We start from the raw sequence: 18,796 nt of genomic DNA, 5'->3' as shown, positions 1-18,796 counted from the left end.
TTAGTGGTTTTCAAGAATAATAAATAAACAAGTAAAGCAACATATGTTTGGTGATATTCAGAACATATATGCCGAATTATACAAAATACCTATGATCTCAGGACATGGTTTCACTTAATTCCATTTTCATTTGATTTTAAACACATATAATCGATTTTTAACTTTTTTATACGCAAACCCAAAATATAACTGGATTTTTATTATATTTTAAAACAACTTATGGGATCATTTTGAATAAAGAGCTTTATTCACGGTCTTATTCTTTTTGTATAAGGCGAAATCAAACAAAGACGGTCGATGTACTCTAGGTTCATATAAATGCTCCATCCCAGTCATATAAACCACACTAACTGAGATGCACGACGACAGGATTGGGTGAAGATCTTTATCACATCCCATCGGCTGGGAAAAAAAGCCGTAAATTTCTCACATTACAAGCAACGAAGCGTCGCTTCCAGACGTCTAGCTTGCAGAATAAGGTGGCTCTAGTCTAAAGTACTCCTAGTTATAAAACTTTTTACTGTCGACGTACTTACGTTTGTTTCATATTTTCTCCGTACTTATGAAGAAAGCAGTGCCGCTATTTAAGACATTATTCTTTCTTATGTTCATTGCATTTACTTTTGTTTTACTTAATAACCAACTCACTTCATCTACCTAAGAAAGTTAACAATCATCCTTTATTCCCTGAACTATTTAGATCTACACGAAGTACAACCCCAACCCTTTCTGAATGGCTTTGACCGAACATGGTTAGTTATACTCCCGTGCCCACGCTTACTACAGGGCTACACTCGTGTGTCCGGCGCTACTACCGTTGCTCAGATCGGTGAACTTTTTCTGCCTACCTATTTGTTCTGCACATTATCTTTTGTGAAACAAACTCCTCAAATCTACTATCAATGTGTATTACAACGATTTTGGTATAGGTTGCCAGAAAAGATTTTTTAGGTCTATATATACTATAATACAAAAAAATTTCCTTATTATGAATTACACCGCAGGTTTTCCAGTGTTTTATTGCATCAAATACTAAAATACATTTTTGTACGGATTAGCTATACATAAAAAATTCTTATGAATTCTTTAGACGATAATTCATATTGAAATGTACAATTGTTTTAGTAACCTCATTTCGATTAACAGTTGTTCGATAGGAATCTCTCAAAAGCTGAAAATATACTTCCAAGAACAACTTCAAACGTTTCTTCTTGAAACAATGTGATATTTCGTTGTTCATAGCTAGTTATATGTTAATAATGATTAAACTGAACTCACTATATATACTGATCTTATGTAATTATCCGATAAACCAGACCCGCATTAACAAAAATAATCTTGTTACATATGAGAATTTGTATTGTTTAAATAGATTTATTTCCACCCCCACAAGTGATAGGCTTCGCTGCAGCTCAGCCAAATAACACAAACACGCTTAATTTTCTGTTGTTATTTTTTTAAATTTTCGATCCTGCTCTTTAACTTTCAAAAAAGAAACGTTCAAATTAGGAATGTTGATTTATACAGTCAAAAAAACACACATATTGTACTTAACAATACTATTTTCCTAATCGCTCCATCACTGTAAAAACAATCGAAATTTCCCTTTACCAAGTGAAGTTCATGATATATTGGAAATTATATTGCTCTAGTGGTGAATTTACAGCAGTACAGCGTTTACTTGTAAGTTGATATACCACTAAGTAACAGAATAGTAAACACGCCTTTCCTCAGCTAAGCGAATAACTCTTCAACTATCTTCAATCACTGATCCAGTGTTGTGCTCTAAGTGACTCGGTATTGCCGATTGCAATAGGACACCGGCTCCTATATTGGTTCCAGGACAGAGAGGCTTTCTGTTGCATTATTAGAAACAGAAGCATCGATCGAGTTCAATAGTTTAGAACGATGGTACTCGATTACGTCATTCCATCGGAAACTCGAGTCAGATTGAGTCTTCATGTGAGAGTTAGAGCTAGCAGGTACAAAATCAAGTATAAATTAAAATACTTTTAATAAATGATTTTAATATATACTCATATAAATTTTATAAGCTCTTGTCGACGTCCTTGAAAAGAGAATAAATTCCGTATTAGCATTATTTACGTATTTAAATTAAATTTTGGTGCCTAATCATATTCATCATGATATCATAAAAGACAGCCGTGGCAATATAATAACGAATGCTTATCAATATGTACTCATATAATTAGTGGAAGTGATGTATATGAAGAGAGTTAGATAAAAATCTTGTTAGAATTATTGTAATTTTAAATAAATTGTATCCCTAATTAATGTAGAGCAATTTTAATTTGATTGCAATTCCTACTAAGTTATTATAATGCGTGTTGTTTATTATTGTGTTTAATTTTTTAACAACAATTAAAAAGTTTTAAAATATTACACAAAAATTGTATTTGGAAAATATTTTATTCTCCATTAATATTCTATGGATTATATCACAAATAATTTATATCATACACTTTCATTACCTAATTGAAACAGTGTTTTCACAAAGTGATACCATTAGTCCCTTTTTATTCATTTTTATAACCTCTTATAAATTTTTATTCTCTCAGTTTATAAAAAGATTTACAGACATGACACAAATGGTTAAAACCATCAGAAACATTAGCTCAAACCCTGCAGACTTAAACTTTATGTCGCCAACACTAAATCATAACTTCATTCATGATTGATTGATCACTTTACTCTTGTCTCTACCAACAACATAGAGTTGTAAACAGGCAAGTTAGAAGTATATCATATCATACCAGAAGAATACTAAATTAATTACCCAAGTGTTCCAAAGACCTTCTGATTTCAATTAAAACCGTTATATTTCCATTAAAAAAACTTGGATTGTACACGTATAAAGTAATTTTACTTTAAATCTAACAGTATAAATAAAATGTTATCAGTTTTATCAAACTTGACTCACATAGCATTGAGCCTAACATTTAGAGAAATATTTTACAATCAAATAATCCCGAACTACTATTAAAGTTTACTATAAATTAGCAGCAATCTAATATTTCATTATAAAATTAGTCTATTTTTCATTCAACAGCAAATTATCGAAGAAAAATATTACTCCATTCCTATAGTCAGCCTTTGTGAATGTGATCAGAGACACTATGATTACTTTTATTGTATTAAATTGTCTGATTACATTTATAGTTTTGGAATGGGCAAGGCAACTTTAGAAAGGTTAAAGATGACATGAGTATTTTTCTCATGCATCCATTGACTGATCGCTGTGGTTGTTAAAGAGTATGCTTATAATATTTTCCACGCTACCAAGCGTGAACTAGGTTTGCTCTCTTGCTTTCCCCAGCCTTGCTTTGATGTTTGACAAACTGTACAGTTTATAAAACATATGACTGAACTGAGAACCGAGTTACATGGACTCGTGAAGGCATCACATTCCCACCACAGATTAACAGATATATGTACTCCTCACACTCGAAACTCCCTCTACACCACTAAAAAACATGTTCCCATTCTAACATAGCTATATCCTTAAGAACGTATCTCGTTACCTTTTGTTTTCAAAAGTGAGATTATCGCCCTCTAAGCACAACATCGTAGCTTTTACTTTTAGTAGTATATTATGTAGGGCGCATGTCTTAAAAGTTTAAGTAGGAAATTCACATAATTTTTTAGTAACCATATTAAAAATATTAATGTGAATTACGCCACGTTTCTGAAAAGAAACTCTTATGGCATACTCGTCACTTTTTTGCAGTTTTGAATGTATAATTTTAAAACCTTTTTACTTTTTACACTTGCTATTCCAAATAACTCAATTTTGAGGTATAACACACCAAAGTCCTAAAAGTTATGTTTATACCAATTATTATGCCTATTATAAACTTAATTAAAAATGAACTGAAAAAGCGAGTGGCATTATTACGCCAACTAATTTGCGTTATCCACACGTGTCACTTAGAAAGATTTTCCCGTTTATATTTGTATCTAGAGCCGTTGATCTTTATGTTGCATTTTTCAAAGATTTTGGAAATGGTTTTCGAGAATTATATTTTAATATCAATTATTCATCTCAAGAATCTATCTACGACTTTTCATAAGGTACCTAATTGAATTTGTAATTGAAGACTTAGAGGCACGTGGTACAGTACTTGGTATATTTCTGGACATTGTCAAAGGTTTTTGATCGAGTTAGATCGTTGCAATTCTACTTGATAAGCTGTATAATTATGGAATTAGAGAAATAATACCTCTAAATTGGACGCAATCCTATCTCTCTTATCGTAGTCAGCAAGTTCATGTTTCGGGTTGAATTGTCCCGATTATCCAAGTTAAATTATTGGGGTTCCACAGGGTTCACTCAATCGACCAATTTTATTTTTTGATATATGCAAATGACGTTAAAGATGTTATGCATACCGGTAATATTTTTTTATATGACGATGATACAAGAATCACCTTCAAAGCTAAATCAAAATCCCTAGTAGAATTACCAGCCTAGACGGAATTTAATAAGTGTAATAATTATATATAAGAAATAACTTCGGAGACCAACAAATCCAGATCAAGATACATAGATTTAATAGCAAGAAATGTTTAAATAATTGCTCACCATCGGTATTAATTGTTCAAAAATAACTGGTCGAAAAATATACCCACTAAATTCCTCGGTATAACAAAGATTGTTGTCGGTCCTGGAGAACGCATATTGAAAGTATTTGTAAGAGAATTTCCTCGAATATTTATATTTCTAAGAAATTTATTAAAAATCATTGTCCTAAGCCCTTTTTGAGAATTGCCTAACGTATTGACTTACTTTCACATACATATCTTATTGATTTACATTGTAGAGGTACTTGTTCAAATTCCGAATTTTAAAAGATTGTTTACATTACAAAATAATCTATTCGCTTAATCAAAGTTATTTTACAGAGAGTCGTAAGAAAATCCTTTAAGGAGCTCAAATTACTGACATTGCCTGCGCTGCATATTCTACCGTTTCAGATCCACGCTGCTTCAGGGCAGGGATGTTCACGATTATAATATAAGACCGAAGAAAACTACAGAAATTGCTCAACACAGGCTACAGCCCTATGGCCATCTCCATGTCATATGGGTGTCATATTTATAAATTGTTTGCCAGAAAAAATAAAAACACATCACAAATCAATCAACATTTATATAGGGGTTGGAAAGAATTTGTAATAGCTGACGCAATTTATCCTTGGTTAAATTCTGTTAACACGGCAACCAAAGTTGTCGGAGCTAAAAGATACGAGGAGCTGAAGGGTGTGCGGCTCATTTGATGTGAAAGATACTAAAGTATACGTATAATTGTGAAATTTATAGAATACGTATTATATTTTTGTGCCTTTATCTTTTAGTTTGTGACCTAATTGTTTTATTTGAAATGTGTTATACATTATGAAGCTTATTGGCAGAAAAATAGGATTAGTGACGCATTTCATACAACTTTGTATAATTTTAAAATTAATGACAATAAAGAATTATTGAATTGAACTGAATTGTTAAACTACGGAGAAATTCGTATGAATCAGCGGATAGGACAGCTAGTACCATATGCTTTCTATTTATTGGAGTGACTTAATAGCTTCAGAGCTGTGATATAAAATTATTTAACTATAAAATAGTGAACTCAAAAAATGTATTCGAATAAAATGTAAATAAATAATTATTGGTAATTATCATTCTTCGGAATGCTAAATGAATTTAAGGCACTACGTATGATATAAATCAAAAATTAAGAGTCAATTTAAAATTATAATATTATAGTATATGTCTTTGGGAATCACAGTTGGCCACAAGATCATTACAATAATCAGTTATCAAATACTTTCAATAGATAAAGCACTATGAGTGATTTCAAAATTCTACACAAATTCAAATTAGTTGAGAAAAACATATATTGAGTGACATTTAAAGAGATTGGAATAAAAAAAAAATAACGTGACTTTTATTGCAGTATTAAACTGAGTTAAACTTCTTTCAGAACTACTGGTGTGTCGCCTACTTGACGAATAAAGTAGACGATTAAACGTCTCAGCGCCATACCACCCCTTCCTACCACCTCTCCAACTCAATTACGTCATGCCCGAGAAGAGCTACACATTGTTACACTTAGAGTATAATTTTAAACAAAGAAGGTGATAAGAAGGCTTCAATAAGAAATCGTTATACATGTGTGTGATTGTAGACAGTTAATACAAAATAGGAAACCTTGACTTCAGTTTCATTTTAGTTTGGATTCGCAATAATACTTTCCTAGGTTTTAAATTTAGAGGTACTACCATTTTGACACTATACAAGGTCTAAAAAATTAACTGAGATATCTGGTCAATTTTGAGGTAAATGAGCGCAAATTGTCAAAGTTTTAATATGAGGCAGAAACTATTACTTGCATCTTACTTGTACCACATTAGACACGTCATCCATATGCTTTTAGAACCGTTAGTATTCGTCCAATATTGGAACGAAAGACACACTTAACGTGCTATTCGATTCCTTACCTCTTACCAGTTTACTGACAATTATCATTATGGAGCCGTGGACAGTACAACAAGGCATTGTACTATCTTCTTTTTAAAGGTGAGTCAATAATCATAATTCAGCGTCGGTTGCAAGAATATTTATCAGGAAGAATGTCATTTTCTTTTTATTATTGAGTCATCAGTGTGAAACTATTTACCGAACGTAAGATACTGGCAGTGAAACACTCTAAGACCCTGAGTCCAACCTAAACAAACTTCATAAACAGTTAATTTGTCCAAATTTATGGATCGATTGGTTTTTAACCACTGTTTATAATGATCACGTTCAATGATAACTGCCCTCTTAGAGGCAAATATGTTCTCAGCAAATTTAGAAAATTTACTTCAACACAACATCAATATAACTCAAATTTGACAGATCCACTAACCAAACAGCTGACCTAAAGTAACTAAAATAAATACTAAACCCAAAGAGATAGGTATAAAAGTAAATACAAACAGAGTTACTTAACAGTACTATAAAGTTTGAATCCACTTTGTTCAGGAAAAATTAATTAAAATCACAAGTGTTGAAATTCTTAAACACTGTATATTAACAAGGGGTAGCCTAAAACCATTTCTGATGAAAAAGAAACAGGAAAGTTTAAATTTTGCATGTTTCATGTATAACCTGCTTGGAAAATTGCAATATTTCTGCAAGGCGTGGACTTCAATAGGAATAAAACATGACCACAAAATTTCAGACACTGCAGTAAGCGGAAGGAGAAATGGAGCTGAACTCAGCATGCACAATAAATATTTAATCACCTCTGTAGCATTAAACATGGGCAAATGACTAAAAAGCTCTTCTATTTGAATAAAAATTAAATTGAAAAAATTAGGATGGAATACATTTATTCTCGAGGTGTCCTGTGGATAGACGGACTGACATACAGAAAAGAATTCTCCTAGGCAGACAGAAGAGAGACGTGCCAACCTAATGAGAGATTGTTTTTTTGAAGCTCATTTAAATCTCATGGATGATCATGAACCATAATAGAACTCATGCTGCTCTATGTAGAAACAAGATTCGTGCAAAATGCAATGTCTTCTCGAGATATCTTGCGGATATGATTGTACTCAGTTTGTTATACAGAAATATTTATTTTGCGATTTGCTCATTGCGACCAAAATTATTGATAAGATCAGTGTAAAAATGTTTGCTAACGCTCAGCCCATGACCCCCATCATTGAACTCGATATTGCTTATATAGAAGTGATGCTTCATGCAAAACTTCAAGTCTATACGTCAGTTCGTTCGCAAGCCTTTCAAGTTGTAGGCTTCGCTAGTGCTCAGGCAATCAGATTTTTTTAATATTTTTACAATCATTGCGACAGATGCGTCGTAGTGGTGATGTAAATTTTACAGTATCGTTAAAATATTAAACTGTTGGGTAGGTAATAATATAACTGAGTATATTCTTTCATAAAGTTTAGCTAAATAAGTAAACTGATCTTCCGTATAACGATTTTAAAGAAGGAGGGGAAATGTTTAATATCTTCGCCTTTTACAGACCGTCATCTCATATTTCTATATCCGGGTTAATATTGAGGACTAAAAATAGAGATCAGGTAAATCGTTATATTTATAAAAAGATCTTGGCAAGTAATATTACTTCCTCTCCACCTACCATATAGGCCATTATTTGTAATTTGATTTCTAATACCTTCACATTTTATTGCATTCTTTGTCGATGCCAGGTGTTGCTGTACGTTCTTGTCTTTATTACATCCAGCTCAACCATAGAACTGCTATAAACAACTAATACTTGCAGATATAAAATGATTTAAATGAGACAAATCTTTAGAAATTTAAATTTTCTAATGTTTAATAATTGCCAAGATAATTTTTTAGTATAAAATATAAGTCTGTCAATCCTTGAGTGGAATAATAATTGAATTACAGCCTGCCAGAATGACGTCTATAACAGGTCGATTGGCTCATCTTCATACAACTTAATGTATTTAGTTATAATAAATTAGCTTTGGCGAATAACTAGCACAAAATCTGTTTCATTACTTTTCTTTCTCTTTATCTTTCTCTCACTATCCCTCCCACCGCTCACGATTCTACCATTAAATAATATACACAATAATATAATTCATTTAAATCCATTTGTCCTTTTTTATCTCTCATTTTTCCCTACAGTGGGTATTCACTTTTTGTTCCTCTTTCCCTCTTTCCCAACCCACCAACCCCATCACTGTATCCTGGTTATCCTTTTAGAATAAGTGGACTAACATCCGATAAAAGTTAGGAGCACAATCCTTGTAACACTTCACATGTTCTGGTTTCTGACAGCTCTCAATTCCATCTCAAACGCTGCCTCACAAAAGTGTTACACCTCGTGGCAACATAATCGATCTGCAACAAACGCTGTGTTGGATTCCTCGCTTTATATAGCGAGACAACACAAATCGTACTCGGAAATCTGTCATTATATATATATATATATATATATATATATATATATATATATATATATATATATATATATATATACTCTTGATCCATAACAGCAATATCGCAAGCCCATCAATTCCATAATTAGAAATTCACCCAAGTGCGCATTGGGCTCTGAAAAAATTTAATCTTATTTCATTCCAGCCATCTACATTTCGGGAATTTCAGTTCAAATGCGTTATTTATTCAAAAAGAAATCTGGAACTGGAAAAATAACCAATACCAAGGGAAGAATCTAGAAATTACTTATTGTATTCCTTAAGAAAAGCTCATCTAGGTCCATATTTTAAAATAGGGCAACCCTTAGCCAAAATAAATATTTCAAGAAAATTACGTGACTAACTCTTGGTGAGAGCGACTAGAAAGAAGAACTTATGCAACACGTATTTGGCTGAACCACTAAATAAAACTCTTCTGTAGTTTCACATAAATACTTCAGAATAAAATTAAATAAAGAACGTATAATGAAACATAATATCATGTCAAGGAGGAGCTCTTATAACACATATAGCTTGTAACACATCTTGTAGCAAAACATTTTTTCCATAATGTTCTTTAACATTAATGGACGGTTGTTTGTTTCTTTTACTTCAACAATAACATATGTTCGCAAAATTGTGTTATCATATTCTATCAACAAAACATCTAGAAGAAAATTGATTAAAAGCAGATAATTAGCTATCACTATAACGAAAATATGTAAAAAAAACCTAGATTTACAGTTTTATAAAGGCATTTCTATTTAAATCCAAGTTAATACTTTAAATATTTGTTCCATTTTGGACAGTTTTAGTTTTGGAAACTTGGTGCTGCCGTTCTGGATAGCTCAATATTTACAACATACATTTTGTACTTAACTATCTCCTGGCATATCTGTCTGGTATTAACAATTTAAGTTATGCCTAGCATAATTTGAAGTCTAATTCATAAAATTACATTAGAGAGAATTGAATAAGTAGTCCAAGCTCTCCAATAATTAAAATCAAAGTCTAATCGAACAATGGCATTATAGTAGGCGCAATAATAATAACATTTCTTACTATGCTAGAAATGTATACATTTATATACACAATCAGTTACGTAGGATGCGAATATTTTAACAAATACAAAACATAAAATACAAAATTCAGTACACGCTCATCTTATTTTCAACATATCAAAGTTAACTAATAAACAAACAATGCACATAAAAGTGTGTGATGCAGAAATTAGTTACATAGAGAAAGTAATATTTATACTCGTATTAGCTGTTAAGAAACCAATATATAAATTACAGCTAAAAAGATATACGTCTAGGAACTGTGACGAATTCATATCGGTCATCATCCAGCACGGGAAGAAACAGTATCATGTTTAAATTTTCAAAACGGCTGCATTGCAGTAAAAACATGTTTTAAATTTTAATTTTTTTTGGCAATGTTCTAGTGTTGATAGTGTCAAACTCTTCCAGAGGGTTAACTTCTGGCTGTTTTATACCTTCCAATCTAACCCAAAATAGGTTCAGCACAAACCGATGTGTCACATAAATCTGGGCAACCATATAGATATCCAGGAGCGGCACATAACTAACCGAAAATGTTGAGATTCTGGGGAGCAAGGGTAATCAATAGGTCTAGTCTACTGTGGAAGATGACTTTTATGACTTTTGGAGTTGATAGGGTTCGTTCCCTAAGAGTCAAAGGTTCTTATTATAGACATAAGGGTGTGCCAACCCTACCTGCTTTGACTGGAGAGGCTGGTTCAGAGCTGGTTTTCCCTTCTTCCGAAGGGACATAACTTGAGATTAGCGCCCTAAAAATTTCCTCGTGGATCTCGACAGGATGCGGCCCCTACCCCCAACCTTACCCATCCAGAATATCCTATCGCTTCGGACGCAGCGGATCAATTGTCTAAGCTTCTTGCCCTAAGAGTACAACAAAAAAATAACCACAAACCCTAACATGGCTGTTTTTAGATATTTGCCTCATTGTTACAACTGATAGAATGTCAGAGATACTTGGAAGGCGTCAATGGAGAGTAATTTTATGCGTGTGAGGTTTGTAATAGCATCATTATAGCTTTGTAATATTTTAATGCAAATCTTTACGTTACGTAGGCTACAGTATTTTAATGTTTTTACAGTTTAATTTACTAATACTAGTATGTATGTTTATTACAAATGCGTCATTATTCTCAGTTTTAATTGCAATAAAACATTACTCAGATAACGAGCAACGTGATCCAAATCCTCTTCGATAATATAGTGAATGAATTCCGTGTAACATTGGTAGAACCCTCAATGACACTCGGAAGACGGAAGTAGCTTTGTTAATGACTGAGCCAGCGTTTCCTCAGGCACTAGTTCAGATATCACAGAAAGCATCACCGTTGAGAAACTTGTCTTGTTCATACGGTACACACAGAATACGGGTTTACTGTAAAATATTAAGATAAATCAAGATTTATTGATGCACTTATTAATGTTGAATAAAGATTTAGATCTTTTAGTAATCACCAGAATTACGTTTATAGGCCATGACAACTTTTAGAAATCATACAAATCTAATAATTTGTATGCTGTTATAAAAAAAATAATAAAAACACAGTAATATTTGAAGTTATTTTAATATATTGCCACATAAAAATACTTGCTTAATACTTCACTAATAATTTTAGAATGTATCACCATAAAAACATAATAATTAATTAAGTGACTCGTTATCAAATAAAGGTTCTAATTTAATCCAAAAACATGCAAAGAATTCACAAATATGTACGTATAAAATTCATTTTTAATTGGGCATTATAAAACAATTCTGCATTATCTAGAATTAATTAATTTAACGGGCCCGATAAGACTACAGGTTTTGCTTTTTTGGTGATTGATTGATGCAATTGTCCTTACAGAAAAAACAGTAATAGTTCTTAAAATTTTAATGATTTTCAAAAGTAAAGTTCTGTAAATATAAAGTTATATCTATTTGAAACCCGTTACAAACATTTTGTATCAAAGAAAAATACATAAATTAGTAATTGCATTAGATTTGATTTCGCTCCTAAGCTGCTTCGTGATTTTGAATTCAATCTGCTCACCTGAATATTGTAGCAGATAACGTTTTGTTAACAACAACGTTTTATATCAAAAGTATTATGGTTCATGAATCGTTCCTTATTTCAAATCCAAGAAACATTGTTAAGGGCTTAACTTATCGTCCCAGAGACAAACAATAAAACGCGTCGCTTCCTGTCTCCTTAATACCCGAACGGATACTTCAAGAAAATCCGATTATAGTTTAAGCTGAATCGATTTCAGGCCTTTGTAATTTACAACCAGCCCTGTCGCTAAGCAGTATTATTATTACGCTATTCGTGGAGAAAGGTCAGTTAAGGCATCATCAGTGACATAGTCGGTGAACTCATATCCCGCATAATGTCTTTATGCATCAATGCTAAACTTATATTAAGGCACATACATATATCTATTTATTGGAATGCGGACACTGTTACACAGATAAGGACATAGTGTTTTTGGGAGTTAGCTGTGATTTCAGCTGTCCCTAAAGAATACTCAAAGACATTATTGAGGTACAAAATTCTTTAAGACAATATAACTGCGTTTAAAAGCACCATGAAGTTAGCAAAATTATGACTCTATGTGTCCGATTGATATGACTCTCCTAAGTAGACGCAAAATTCAAGCAATGTACTGCAACACAGTTTCAAGATGGCAAGACAACTAAATTTACATGGCTTGAAGATGTGAAGAGACTAACAACAAACTGCTTTGCTAGTAAGTAGGTGGTGTTTACTAACAGGTGAGTATAGCGGGCATTGCAGTGAGAAACGTAGTAAATAGCAGGGCAGTCGATCATTTGGTTGTAAAATTTAAACAAGAATACCAAGTTTATGATGGTTCTCTAAACCCAAATATGGATTATATTAAACATTCCTTGCATGGTAACCTACAAACCGTCTCAAAATACAAGATATGTCCATAATATAATTCTCATTACTCTAATGCAATCTGCGGCACCTGAAGACCGTACTTCATTGTAATGGGTTTGAAATAGAGGCATTTATAGTGTTCTCTGTGTTACTGTTAGTTGTATATTTTATTAATTTGTTCAGGCAGCCGCCATTAATTTGATCTTTGGCATGAGAAGTATACTTAATTCGATCCAGAAGTTCTCATACAGGCGAAAATAAGATAAGAGTCAATAAAAATGTGTTTATCATCTGAAATGTTCACCTCGAACACTATCATAATACGTATCTAAGATGCCGCCTTCCATTCTACTGTCTTCATTACTGGAGCTAACCCTCACCTGGTTCTTTTTTACTGGCACATAATCATAACTTATTAATAATTTATTTTAATTGAGTAATTTAGAATAAAACTGTGGTTGACTATGGGTGGGCACGAGATTTACTCTGTATTTAATAGTCCAGCAACGTAGGAATGTAACTCCATATCAGTGGGACAATCAAACTACGTAATGAGTAATACCAGTGTTTTACACTAAACCTAGAAATCTTATAGAGACTATTCTACATTTACAATATCAAACTAGCTTTTAAGTTGTTCACGTTATATTGATTCTATCCCGCAAAATGTCACCCTTCAAGGACACTTGATTAGAACTCTGTAATAACATCCTTCACTAAATGGTAATCTTGGACGATTACAATAAGTTTGAAAATGCTGTAAACTTTGTTAAGAAAAGCATTTCAGAATGCTCAGCATCTTTTATGTAATATTGCCATACACGCTTTGTAAAAACAAAAATAATATTTTAAATTGTATCTTTTGATGAGAAAATCAGCTTGCATGTCGCTATACCTTTCAGGCAAGAAGACAGATACGTGTTTTATTCTTGTAGTAGCCTCTATTCTGTTCAGTTGTATTATATAAACATTCATAAATATTCTTGTTAATCGCTAGATTTAATATGAAAAAATGAAATTTATTACACATTATAATACAATACTTGGTGAAATAAAAGATATACAGACCATAATTAACATATTTCAGTCACATGGAATTTTTAAAACATTGTGTGATTTTATGTTCGATTGCTTCTGTTGACATATTACGCGTAAGGATTCTAAATGTTTTAAGTATGTATATTATTCATTTTTATGTAAACGTTGCAAAATATGTCGCAGTATACATGAATATGAACTTCGACATTCAAAGGATCATCGAAGTGAGTCGGTACGACTACCGGAGGATACAATACAGCTTTTGTATTGCGAGAAGGTTTGTTGTGCTGTTGCAGCGAGCAACGCGACCTGGATTTTACAAGGGAATATGTAAACTGTCTATGTGTACTCGTATTGGTTCAACGCATATGGTAATACAATATGTACGTTACTCATTCGTACAAAAGTAGGATCAATTGATACCTGCCTTAACTATTCGTACAAGAGTAACGGTAGGAGCAATACGTGTCAATATTATTCGTACAACATTAAGAGTAATAATTGCCATAGTTATTCGTACAACAGTAATAGTAGTACATGACATAATTATTCATACTGCTGTAAGAGTAACTTGTGCTCTATCTATTCGTACAACAGGAAAAGTAATTAAAACGCTCCATAGTTATATGTACAACATTAGTAATAATATGTGCCCTATCTATTCGCACAACAGTACGAGTAATTAATACGCTCATAGTTATACGTACAACATTAGGAATAATATGTACCCTATCTATTCGCACAACAGTACGAGTAATTAATACGCTGCATAATTATACGTACAACATTAGTAATAATATGTGCGCTATCTATTCGTACAACAGGAATAGTAATTAATACGTTCCATAGTTATACGTTCAAAAGTAGGTATAATATGGGCCCTATCTAGCGGCAAACAGTACGTTCCATAGTTATACGTACAACATTACGAATAATATGTGCTCTATCTATTCGTACAACAGGATAAGTAATTAATACGTTCCATAGTTATACGCACAACAGTAGGAATAATATGTGCCCTATCTATTCGCACAACAGCACGAGTAATTAATACGCCCCGTAGTTATACGCACAGCAGTAGAAGTAATATGTGCTCTATCTATTCGTGCATCGGGATGAGTAATTAATACGTTCCATAGTTATACGCACAACAGTAGGAGTAATAGGTGCCCTATCTATTCGTACAACAGGAAAAAATAATTAATACGTTCCATAGTTATACGTTCAAAAGTAGGAGTAATTTGTGCCATATTTATTCGTACAGCAGAGAGAATAATTTGTACCATAGTTATTCGTTCAACAGTAGGAGTAGTACGTGACATAGTTATTCGTACAGCAGTAGGAGTAGTACGTGACACAGTTATTCGTACAGCAGTAGGAGTAGTACATGACATAGTTATTCGTGCAACAGTAGGAGTAGTACGTGAGTAATTTGTGCCATAGTTATTCGTACAGCAGAGAGAATAATTTGTACCATAGTTATTCGTACAACAGTAGGAGTAGTACGTGACATAGTTATTCGTACAACAGTAGGAGTAGTACGTGACATAGTTATTCGTACAGCAGTAGGAGTAGTACGTGAGTAGTACGTGACACAGTTATTCGTACAGCAGTAGGAGTAGTACGTGAGTAGTACGTGACATAGTTATTCGTACAACAGTAGTAGTAGTAGTACGTGAGTAATACGTGCCATAGTTATTTGTACAATAGTAGTAATTAGTGCTATAGTTGTCCGTACAAGAATAGGAGTATTAAGTGTCCTACTTATTCGTACAACAGCAAGAGTAATACGAGCTATAGTTATTCGTACAACAGTAGTAGTAGTAGTACGTGAGTAATACGTGCCATAGTTATTTGTACAACAGTAGTAATTAGTGCTATAGTTGTCCGTACAAGAATAGGAGTATTAAGTGTCCTACTTATTCGTACAACAGCAAGAGTAATACGAGCTATAGTTATTCGTACAACAGTAGGAGTATTACGTGACATAGTTATTCGTACAATAGTGAGTAATTAGTGCTATAGTTGTCCGTACAAGAATAGGAGTATTAAGTGTCCTACTTATTCGTACAACAGCAAGAGTAATACGAGCTATAGTTATTCGTACAACAGTAGTAGTAGTAGTACGTGAGTAATACGTGCCATAGTTATTTGTACAATAGTAGTAATTAGTGCTATAGTTGTCCGTACAAGAATAGGAGTATTAAGTGTCCTACTTATTCGTACAACAGCAAGAGTAATACGAGCTATAGTTATTCGTACAACAGTAGGAGTATTACGTGCTTTAATTATACATACACAGTATGAGTAATATGTGATCTAGTGTTGTTTTCAACGGGAAATTGCGTGCGAAGCCGCGGGCAACTTTTGCAAAAAATTATTGAAATGCGCAGCAAAGCGCGCCGGGCCCGCTAGTTTATTATAAATAACAGAAGTTTAATTATGATATACGCATTTTAATTACTGATGCTGTTTAGATAAGATGCAGTTATATGTTCCATATTTCTTTAATAATTAATTAATATTATTACTAGTAGTTATATGCGGCTTCGCACGTAGTAATTTCCGGTTGAAGATCAGGGACACTATTGAAATACTGTTTTATATGATATTTTAAACACTGAGATGGGGAATAATCACTCAAATTTGCTCCAATCTGCTAATCCATTTCTGATTTAAGTTTAAAGACCATTATGTTGGGTCTCTGAAGTCGATAGTGAAGCATAGAGTCATATTTGAGTTTTCTTGTTTCACTGACGAAGAAAATGTACAAACATACATAAGTCTTAGAAGCCTACTTCAGTAAAAAGCGTTCACTTTCGGCCATTATATTTTACTTCTTGTCTAAGATATTTCTGGTGTCACTATTGGATTTGTTTGTTGCCCCAATCAAGACGTATACTCTTTTTGGTCGAATTAGATTTACGAGACTATTTTAATTTTGATCGGGTAACAATTCAAACTCTGTTGTAACCTTGGAAATGTAAACTAATTTGGACCAGAAATGCTCCTACACATACAGCACGATATAACAGTCAGGTAGAAACCATGATACTTTTCACCTTGGACACTTAAATAGTATTTATCGAATATATGCCTTCTTACGTTAGAAAATATTTCATAGGACTTTAATAGTGTATGATAGTAATATTATCGTATTACTTAATAGTGCTTTAACTAAGTTGTATAAGGACTTTGATTTAGAAAATTGCGTGCGAAGCCGCGGGTAACAGCTAGTAGATTTCTTTACTTATAATATTATTAAATTTATTATATTACAAGTTATGTTTAATTATTCAGTGTCATGTCAACTATATTCAAATCATTCCACCTTTAGCACAATCACAAAACAAACCTGTAGCCGACAACCATGTACAAGACTGGTTCGTGTTTTTTAAGTAAATTATTTACCTCTGGTCGTCAGATAATGTAATTATTGTTGGCCGAACAACAATCTACTCCGCTTGTTCAGTATGCTGCCAGCCTCTCTGTACTCTCTCCTCTCAGGATCACCTCTCAACACAAGTGCACTTGTTTACTACAACATCCACGTCGCATTCTTCTCAGAGTTAACCAATATTGGAAGTGCTAGAAGACCTACAGGTATAGTATTTTGTGTGTGACTTTTAACTCAATTCTATTTCATTTTGTATTATGTCGCCATTCTTCGACAATATCATTGGTTTCTTCTTTTGTATTATACTGACATCCAATATACAGAGGGTCTAAGAACTCTACCAACCTTGTCAGGTAATATTCCTGGACCAAAGATAAACTAAAAAGTATCACATTCAAACTTTTAAAAACTCAATGGTAATTACCCAAACAGCCATAATTTTGAAATGTTTTGCTTAGCAAATTTTAATTTTACTTTTTAATAAGCTGAAACTGAAATAAACACAACTGATTTATTTTTGTGGCATACTTGCATTGCTGTCAAATAGTGATATCGATACAGTAGTACACAGTATTTTATTTTTAATAAACGATCTCCCTTTTTTCCTAACAGATTTTTTTTTAAATTGACATGTTTTGATTTGTATTTAAATTCCCTAAATACAATATAGTTACAGTAACTTTTTATCTTTTTCAGTTTTTAATGAATTTACATTTAAGTTTTGTAGCAATCAATCTACTATTTTACAAATATATCTTGTAAGTAATTAATATTGTTTCTGTAATTATGTATATTTGGCAAAAAGCTGTATAACAGATTTCGATTTATTACAAATATCCGTTTTAAAATTAAAAATGGCTTAAGTAAAAATTAAGATGGTGACAGTTTGGGTAATTATTGAGTTTTTAAAAGTTTCAATGTGATATTTTAGTTTTTCCTTCGGTCCAAAAATGATGCCTGAGAAAAGGTTAGTAGATAATTCAAAAACAGTGTACTTGAACGTTGAAGTATGATCGTTGGTTGGAAAAATATGTGCCAATATTAAAATTAACAATTAGATGTGAAGTTAAAATAAACTCATCTGCTATTTCAAGAGAAAGTTATTCTGACATGTTCATGTACAGGGATCAAGAGTGAGGTTTGAGCTGACAGGTGTCGGGAGGATGTAAGGGGAGGGAAGTGGTTGTTATTCCACTATGATCAAATTGCTTGATCACGTGACTCCCACCACCACATCAAAGTCAAGATGTCATAAACAGATTTAAGCGTCCGTTAGGCCGTCACAATCTCGTGATGTGGAGCTAAACAAAAGACACTGATCAAAGTATAGTCCGTACTTGACTATCCGACTCTCTTTTTCCAGCATTATAATTAATCGGGGTCAGGTTCAACCATAAGTATAATTAACTAAACAACTATTTTCAATTTTATACA

The sequence above is a fragment of the Homalodisca vitripennis genome, chromosome 1 (assembly GCF_021130785.1).
Source record: "Homalodisca vitripennis isolate AUS2020 chromosome 1, UT_GWSS_2.1, whole genome shotgun sequence".
In the NCBI taxonomy this organism is placed as follows: domain Eukaryota; kingdom Metazoa; phylum Arthropoda; class Insecta; order Hemiptera; family Cicadellidae; genus Homalodisca; species Homalodisca vitripennis.
The sequence above is the reverse complement of the archived record's forward strand: the minus strand, read 5'-3'. Positions refer to the sequence as shown.